General features: G+C 35.5%; 1 pseudogene across 1 annotated transcript; it reads left to right on the top strand.

The window, feature by feature from the left end:
- Positions 1-7,006: 7,006 nt before the first annotated feature.
- Positions 7,007-8,790, top strand: LOC149503081 (uncharacterized; annotated as a pseudogene). Its single transcript, XR_016325831.1, has one exon. The product of XR_016325831.1 is annotated as an uncharacterized LOC149503081 (transcript).
- Positions 8,791-9,392: the final 602 nt, after the last annotated feature.

The raw sequence follows: 9,392 nt of genomic DNA, 5'->3' as shown, positions 1-9,392 counted from the left end.
ACCGTATTTACATCAAAATAAATTAAGTTAATTGAAGTTAAAATAAGTAACATTAGGAACCGCTATCCGAAAGTAAAAAAATCAATACCCTATTTGACCCAAAAGTTTCTTAAATAGTAAGTCTATAAGTTAAGCTGTCGAGGGAAAAGAAATAAACAAAAGCAAAAGCAGAGGAAGTTTTGTGTTGTATTGTACTAACTAACCAAACTGGCATGTATGACTATTTTGGGACAGTATTCAGAAGGATGTGGCAGCAGCGTGGTTTTACAGTACCCAACACCATCAAAAAATCCATTCCCTTATTCCTGACCCGAAATTGATATTTTATGTTGTGGTAAGGCAAGTCGCAAACTTGGACTTTTCTTGGTCGCAATACGAACGTAAAATTTGTAACCGACAGATATGTCAGATAATACACAAACTAAGAAGAAACAGAGGGCGTGTAATCAAAGTTACACATTTTCATGAGAGTGCACCCGTCCTAAACTAGGACCACCGAGTTTTGCGTTCGGAATAAAGTTGCCTCCGCAATGTTTCTGTTCAATTGTTATTCCTATTCATGCCAGGTTTATGGAGAGTCCTCAGTGATAGGCAACGGCTTGGCAGTGGTCCCTAGCATTACTGACGTACATGAGTGCCAGTGAGTGCTCGCCATAATAAAGGCCGAATACTCGTCTGCTTACAAAGAAAAAAAAACATTGATTTTGAACGTAAATGAATATCAGGTCTTTACCTACGAAATTGTAGGTTTTGATCACGACCCGTGGAGTTTGTTAAAAAGGTGTGTCAAGGACTATAAAAAAATGTGGATATTTGCGTATGCCGTTACGTAAAAAGCTTAATCTGGTTAGTCTAGAGCTTTATGTCCTAGTCATACCTAGTGACCTAACCATACCTAGTGACCTAGTCCCTCACATCGACCTGCATCAAAGCGCTTTGTAGACTCACTTTCCTACCTAGACACGACAAGTTTCGTGAGTAACGTTAATTCTGGTAAGCTGTTTCCACAATCATTAACTTGAACTCTGTGTGAATAACACGACATATTGAATATTCATTTTTAAAACGCTCTAAAATAAGATAATGGATGATAAACAAATAAGTATGTAGCGCTAATGGAAATCTTTCGTGGCTCTGGAATGACTGGTTCTGCGCGGATCGATACGGAACGACGCGCCGCTCCGCAAATAGTGAAATTTATAGGACACGTCTTTGTACATCCAGCATACAGTATTACTGTTTAGAGCATTCCTACTTTTAATTGCACTCATTTGCTAAGCGAACTTACGTATTTAAATTGAAAATGGATTTAAATACTAAGTCTGGTTTTCCAGTTTTCATCTTTAATGCCTTAAATACGGCCGATCTGATGGTGAGAGGTTACTACCTTGCCAAGGTCATAAAAAAGGCAACTATCGTTAAGGACTCTTTTCAAAGCAGGTCTGAAGTAGGACACGTGGAGCGAAATTAGTTCCACAGACGAAAGTTACGTCGCAAAAGTTTTTTATTTTTTTATTGCTTAGTTGGATAGACGAACTCACAGCCCACCTGGTGTTAAGTGGTTACTGGAGCACATTGACATCTACAACGTAAATGCGCCACCCACCTTGAGATATAAGTTCTAAGGTCACAGTATAGTTACAAAGGCTACCCCACCCTTCAAACCGAAACGCATTACTGCTTCACGGCAGAAATAGGCGGGGAGGGTGGTACCTATCCGTGCGGACTCACAAGAGAGAGATATATTATTAATTACCACTTATACATATATTCATGTGTATAAGCGGTAACCAAAGCTCGCATATGAATATCGTCCCCACACCTATACATAGGTCACAAAAATATTAAAATCATAACTACCCCCCCTAAAAACCGATCATGTTCCCTGACTAGGAGAGTAAGCAGTAGACTACCGTAAGTACTTTAGTGACTAGATTAAATTCTACAACTAATTTAACAAATTTTATATTTTTAATAACGTTCTGCTTAATTAGTTTTTCCCTCTAATTATTCTGTTGTTGTCATAATATTTGCGATGTCACTGAGTATCAAAATGTATACTCAACTAAAGCACTAATTGTATGCAGAACATTTTTATGCTTGAAAATGATATATAACTACAAGCTCCATTTGGAAAATATCCGAAAACAGAACTCAAATTCCCAATTCGAAAAATGACATTGTCCTAACAAAACGCCCGCACACCGCACATTCATTTCCATTCGTCTTTATTGTGTTCATTTTGTTGTTACGATGCACACGTGTATAACGTGGAACATGCAACACAATGTGCACATAGCTTTACAATGGAGCTATTGTTCACACAGCGGGAGGTATTCTAATAACTTTTAATGGATGCAACTTTTGAGCTCATACCGTTGGATTAAGAAGGAAATAGATGGGAGAGAATCAGATAGTAAAATCTATATATTATTTTAATTAAAGACTTTTCATATTGTGGCTGCTATGGTAATGTATATGAAAGTTTAATAGAGACTATTTTTAATATTATAACGTTATGAAAAGTTATTTACGGCCAATAAGCGATTTTGTTCTTTAAATACTGACTCAGAAATTTAAGAAAAAAATTCTTCTCAGTGGTTCGCGTCTTCGATCCGGTGGAAGATTCTGTGAAGCACTGCTCTTACCAGGGCCAGTGTTAGCAACACTCCCGATTTGAGCCCCGTGAGCTCATCTACACGTCAACGAGAACCTGAAATAGCCTCTCAAGGCTATCAGCATAGGTAGGAGAAAAAAATTGGTTGACTGTAAAGTCGGTTTACTGACGATAGTTTAACGTGACAACGTCATAAGAAAATGGCTCATTTTTCAAAAGAAAAATTTAATTTTATTTGTTTGATAGATATTTTGTATGGACAATTGACACCATATTCACTTTCCACTGAACTTCATACTTGACGAAAACATGTAAATGTATTATTGTATAGCAGCTGTCCACGCGGATGCATCGCTTACTCAAGTAGGAGAGAGACAGATGTCGAACGCTGCCGAACGCGGAGGCCGATTGTGCCTTTTTGTCGCTCGTTGCGCGCTCTCGCTTGCACTTCAAGCCTTAAATGGAACGCCTCAATAAGTCATGTTTTTTCGTGCGTGCAGCCGGCTCCATCGAATTATAAGACGTTGTCACGTCAAAAAAGGAACTTTTTATCAAATGATTATCTGATAAAACTTGTCGGCTATTATTCATTACTTCCTTTTCGAGTGATACATTCTCGTTTACTGGTGGCATGTCGTACTGAAAGCCACACTAGTAAATAGCACCGACCTTGGGTTTTCTGCGGAACAGCTATGCCTCTAGTTTGAAGGGTGGGGCAGCCATTGTAACTATATCTTAATGTAGGTGGCGGCATTTACGGTATAGATGTCTATGAGCTCCGGTAACGACTTAACACCAGGTGGGCCGTGAGCTCGTCCACTCACCTAAGCAATAACAAAAAAAAACCTCATAGATTTTCTTTTACGTTGATTGCATACCGGTAACATTTTGAATTGAACTAGTCTTGTGCGACCTTCTTTGACCGCTGAAACGAATAGGAAAAACCTTATTCTGTCAAGAGCTATTCACGTCAGCACCTGCATTAAGCATTCCCAATGGCCAAGCGTACCCTGAAAACGTGACCTAGATTCTGAATCAGGTTTCAGCAACATCGAAATCAGTTTCTGTCAGTTAAAACGCTGAATTAAATGGACCGCAGTATCGTGAATCAGCTTTTATTGATAGTTATTTCGTTTTGTTAAGCTTTGTTAGTTTTAAGATTAGATTTAAAGGTTCCTGTTGACTAATTATACCTAGTCAGGTCATAAATTCTGTCACATGTTTAATGTAAAATAATTGAAACAAGTTTATTCATTATGTAACCATTCATATACCAAAATGAACTTAACAAAACATGGATTCTTATGACACTAAAGTTTATTCCAAATGACCTCCGTGATTTTGAATACAGGCCTTCAATCTGCGCGGCCAGTCGTCTATCGCAGCACGAACGAGGTCCATGTCAATATCGGCGGCTGCCTTAATCAAGGATGTCTTGAGTGACTCCGAATTGGGATGAGGCTTTGAGCACGCCTTTTCCTCCAAGTGTTGCCATATCTTGTAATCTAACGGATTCAAATCTGGACTGGAGGAGGGCCAGTCTTCGTGCCGGATGAAGTCGATTTCACGCGCCGCCAGCCAGTCTTGTGTGCTCTTCGCTCTATGAGCTGGCGCCGAATCTTGTTGGAATACCCAGTGCCTGTTATTGAATATGGTATGAGAAACAGGTTCCACAAGGTTCGTCAGGACTGTATTTTGATACACAACTGCATTCGTTTTTACACCTTTCTCACAAAAATGTACCTTTGTTAGGCCCCAATAAGAAACTCCCAACCATACCATGAGCGAGGATGGAAAATGACCTCGTTGGACACGCGGAATACGGTTGCTCGCTTCTTCACTACTGTGTGCGTACACCTTATCATTTTGTTTGTTGTAGCTCTCTTCTACGGTAAAAATTTTTTCATCCGAAAAAAGAACTTCCCGATATTTTTTTCCCGCGTACCGCTTCAACAAAGCGCGGCATCTCTTCAGTCTCAGGTCCATTAGACGTGCATTCAAACGATGTCCTGTTTTTCTTCGATATGCCCGAAGCGCTAAGTCTTCATTTAACACCCTTTTCACCGTGGTTCTGCTTAACCCCATCTGAAGGGCCAACAGTTTCTGCTTACGTTTGGGATTTCTTTGAATTCGCGCCTTCACAGCTTTTATCACTGCTGGAGTCCTAACAGACTGAGGGCGACCACTTCTTGACCTGTCATCGACACTAGAGTCTTCATTGTATCGTTTGATGGTACGATAAACGAATCTTTTGGTTATATTCAAATTTTTCAGTATGTTAAAAATTTGAATTGGCGCGTAAACGCAACGATGCAACGCAATAACTGCAACACGGTCTTCTTTAAGCGTCCACTCCATATTTAAAAATGAGTAAAATTCTAAAAGTATACATTTTTATTTTCATGAACAATTCGAAATTCGAATTCAATAAACTTTTTTGTGGCCAGCATTCTAAAAGAAAAGTTTTTACTGTGTGACAATACTTATGACCTGACTAGTTATGTATAATATTAAAAACATTGTTTTCTGAACAATGGTATTCCTTATCTATATATTGAATTGCTGTTCGTTAGTCTCGCTAAAACTCGAGAACGGCTGGACCGATTTGACTAATTTTGGTCTTGAAATATTTGTGGAAGTCCAGAGAAGGTAGTTAAAAGGTAGATAAATATGAAAATGCTCAGAATTAAATTTAATAAAAATAACAATTTTGTTTTTTCTTTGATGTGTATGATTTAAGTTTATTTCATACAAAACTTTAGGTCTTTTATTTATAGATTGAGGCACTACGAAGTCTGCCGGGTCAGCTAGTTTCACATAAAACAAATTACTTAAAAAAAAATATTCTCGTCGTTTCTCTTTACTATTCAGTTCTGAATCGACCGTGTGTCTCAATGTCTTTATTGTGATATCTACGTGCTTTGGTAAAGACTTAAAAACCGGATCGGTGTGAGTTGTTAAGTAACAAGCATTTTAAACAGTCACCGTGCTATCGATGTTAAGTAAAACAGATAAATAAACATGCCGTAAATTTAAAACGCATATTGAAAATCGATTTCGACACTGAGATACATTAATTTAACTTAACAACGGAATCAAATCGGAAACATATATAATATAAATAGCCTGTCGACCAAAATAAAACTAAACTAGCTCACGGACGTCGAAAATATCTATGAACATATAGCTACACAGAACTTCCTTTTTTTGAATTCGGTTAAATATACTTCACAATTAGCTGTTTCGGAAATTCACCATGCGAATCTCTTAGGACGTTAAAAACTCTAATTGGGCTACTAAGGAAACTAAGATCGATCACAACTCATAACTTATAATGAACGAGACTCAAGTATTAAGGCGAAGTCTCACAAACTCAAGGCTCGAGAAAATGTTGCTCGAAAGAGACCGTTATGCCAGTTCATTTTTTCCCTACCTATGCTGATAGCCTTGAGAGGCTATTACAGCTTTGCCCTAACACGTAGGTGAGCTCACGGGACTCAAACCGGAGTGTTGCTAACACTGGCCCTAGCAAAAGCAATGCTTCGCAGAATCTACCACCGGATCGGAAACGCGACCCACTGAGAAGATCCGGCCAGAAACTCAGCGGGCTCCAGTTCACGAGAGCTACTCGTAGTATAGAACGTAAACTTTACATGTATAGTTAGTATGTTAGTAACCGCTCTTGTCAAGTCCCGGCTAACACAGAGTTTTATGTCTTTCAATCTATGTCTTTCAATGTAATAGATATATGCAATATAAATCTACCAAAGGAACAACGCTTCAATGATTGGAATATTTATTTAATCACCTTCGGTATTTCAATGAGCCGCAACGTTATTCTTCAAATGGGACTCAAGATATTTTATTTGTTTAGGTTACGTTAATAATGTCCGTGCAAGCGGCAGTCATAAACTCTTTTCTGCCTTTGATTAATAATAACAAAAATAACAATGCCAATAAACAAAAATCATTACAATGTTTCCAAAATGTATTTAATTTGTTGTTAATTAAATTCAAGCTGAACGTTCGATTCCTTAGTCGTATCAAATTTCGAACCTTGTGTTTTTACGCTTGACAAATAAATTAATGATTTTTTTAATGATTAATGATTTCTCATTACAAATATATATATATATATATATGTAAAGAAAGTTATTCCTTTCTTTAATTTTAATTATGTCACGCATGCGCTGTCGACATGTGCCGGAACGTCCGCGCATGTGCTGTAAAGTGGAGAAGCCTTGACAGATAAATATTATGTCATTGTATAAAATTTTATGAAAAATAATTTCTAACTAGATTATAAATAAACTTTAAATGTCGTTTCTTTGTCCGAAATAACAAGCAACACATTGAAGTTTTATTTTAATAAACATATAATACATATAAATAAAACAACATACCTAATAATCTTATAAAACGACATTTTTGTTTATAAACTATAATCAAAGATGGATAAACTACGTTTTGAATTTACACTATTGCCTGGAAGTGATGGAAAATCAAATATTCTTTCGCTTACCTCAATAACCACAAGTGATAATAAAGTAAGGAAATATTGAAAACAGCCGCTTACAATAAGGTGAAAAATAGTTTGAAAAAACGATACCAGGTCAGAAGGGTTTGGATTACAATGACAGATGAACTCAATAAAATATACATAGATGAAGACGATAATTTACAATTTGAGAATCAATATTTAGAAGAAATAAACCAAGAAAAAAATTCTGTTGCATATCAAACAGAAACCGGTACGCTGGAAAAATTGTTTGAGAAATTTGTACAAAATACACAGGAAGTTAAAGAACAAAACTTGACAAAAATTGCAGAAAAGTTTGTAATTGAAAAATTTACAAGTAAACATTCTAATGCTAACCAATGGATTGATATTTTTGAGAGTGAATGTAAACGCTTTGATGTAACAGAGGATGAAAAGAAAATTGAAATACTTAGATTGTTTATGGATAAGGCTTGTGTGGACTGGTATAGTTCAATGGTAATAAAATTGACAATGAATTCGGAATGGTCAACTTGGAAAAACAAATTCTGTGAATCTTTTGCAAACAAAGGCTGGAACCCAGTTAGATACGCACTATTCTTTAAATATAAGGATGGTTCATTATTGGATTACGCCATGAGAAAAGAAAAACTGTTATTGGATATGAGAAGAACAATTGACACAGATACACTAGTGGATCTAGTAGCAGCTGGTTTACCAGAATTCATACTAAATAGGATTAATAGAGAAACATTAAAAGATACAGTGGATTTGTTTAATGAAGTGAGTAAGTATGAACATTTGGTAAATAAAAAAAGCTATATGCCTATAATGAAAAATGAAAATATGAGAACTAATAATAGAAATGAAGAAAAATATGTATGCAAGATTTGTGAAAAGTTGAATAAAGGTTCTCGTTATCACCCTGAGTCCACGTGTTGGTTTAGAGCCAAGGAAGATGAAAAACTAAAGAAAAATTTCATTAAGCATGTAAACAATTCGGTGATAGAAGCAGAGTTAAACGAAACTAATCAAAAAAACGAATAGTAACACCATTAATTAATGTCAAACTACTATTGAATGATAAACTAGAAATATATGGGGTTTATGATTCTGGTTCAAATGTTTCTCTAATTAATTCAAAAATACTAAAGTTAAAAGGAAAAGGAAACAGTTTGAATGAAGCAGATTTAGTAACAATTAATGGTGTTAAAAAAACAAGTGGTTTGACAACCTTAAAAATAAAAATCTTTGAATTGGAAAAAAATGCTGATGTATACATAATTGATGAACCAAACTTCAAATATGATTTTCTGATTGGATTAGACTTAATAAAAGATTTTAAACTAATACAAAATGAAGATCTACAAATAACACAGAAATTTTACCTAAATAATAAAACAGAAGAAAATACAACTCATGAAAAGGCAAACATTGAAATAAATAATAAAGATAGCAATAATTCGACAAAAGAACACAAAATAAATTTTAATGAACATGTAAAAGAAGAAAATTTTAAAATTAAATTAAATCATCTTGATCGATATCAAAGATCGGAAATAAATACACTGGTTGATAAATATAAATCAGTTTTTGCGAAAGATAAATACGATGTTGGTACTGTTAACGGGTATGAAGCGAGAATCGACTTAGTAATGGATAGATATTGTAGCAAGAGGCCCTACAGGTGCACTATAGAAGATAAAAAGAGATAGAAACACAAATAGCAAAATTACTAGATAATAAGCTGATAGAAGAATCCTACAGTCCTTTCGCTGCACCTGTAACATTAGCATTTAAAAAAGAAGAAAATAAAAGATCTAGGTTATGTATAGATTTTAGAGAGTTAAATAAAATAGTAGTACCTCAAGCTCAACCATTTCCCTTAATTGAAGATCTAATTTTAAAGACCAGGAATTGCAATTTTTTTTCAACGCTAGACATTAATTCTGCATTTTGGTCGATCCCTCTACGAATTGAAGACAAAAATAAGACAGGATTCGTAACCCAAGATGGGCATTATCAGTGGACTTGTTTACCATTCGGATTAAAAACGTCTCCAGCCATTTTTCAAAGAATACTTCATAATATACTTAGAAAGTATAAATTGACGGATTTTACAGTTAATTTTATCGATGATATTCTTATATTTTCAAAAACCTTTTCTGATCACATTAACCATCTTACACAACTTTTTGAAGCAATCAAAACAGAAGGTTTCAGGTTAAAATTTACTAAATGCACATTTGCTTCTGATTCAGTAAAATACTTGGGTCA

The sequence above is a fragment of the Bombyx mandarina genome, chromosome 04, assembly GCF_030267445.1.
Source record: "Bombyx mandarina strain Sakado chromosome 04, ASM3026744v2".
Taxonomy (NCBI): Eukaryota; Metazoa; Arthropoda; class Insecta; order Lepidoptera; family Bombycidae; genus Bombyx; species Bombyx mandarina.
This window is presented reverse-complemented; position numbering and strand designations above follow the sequence as displayed.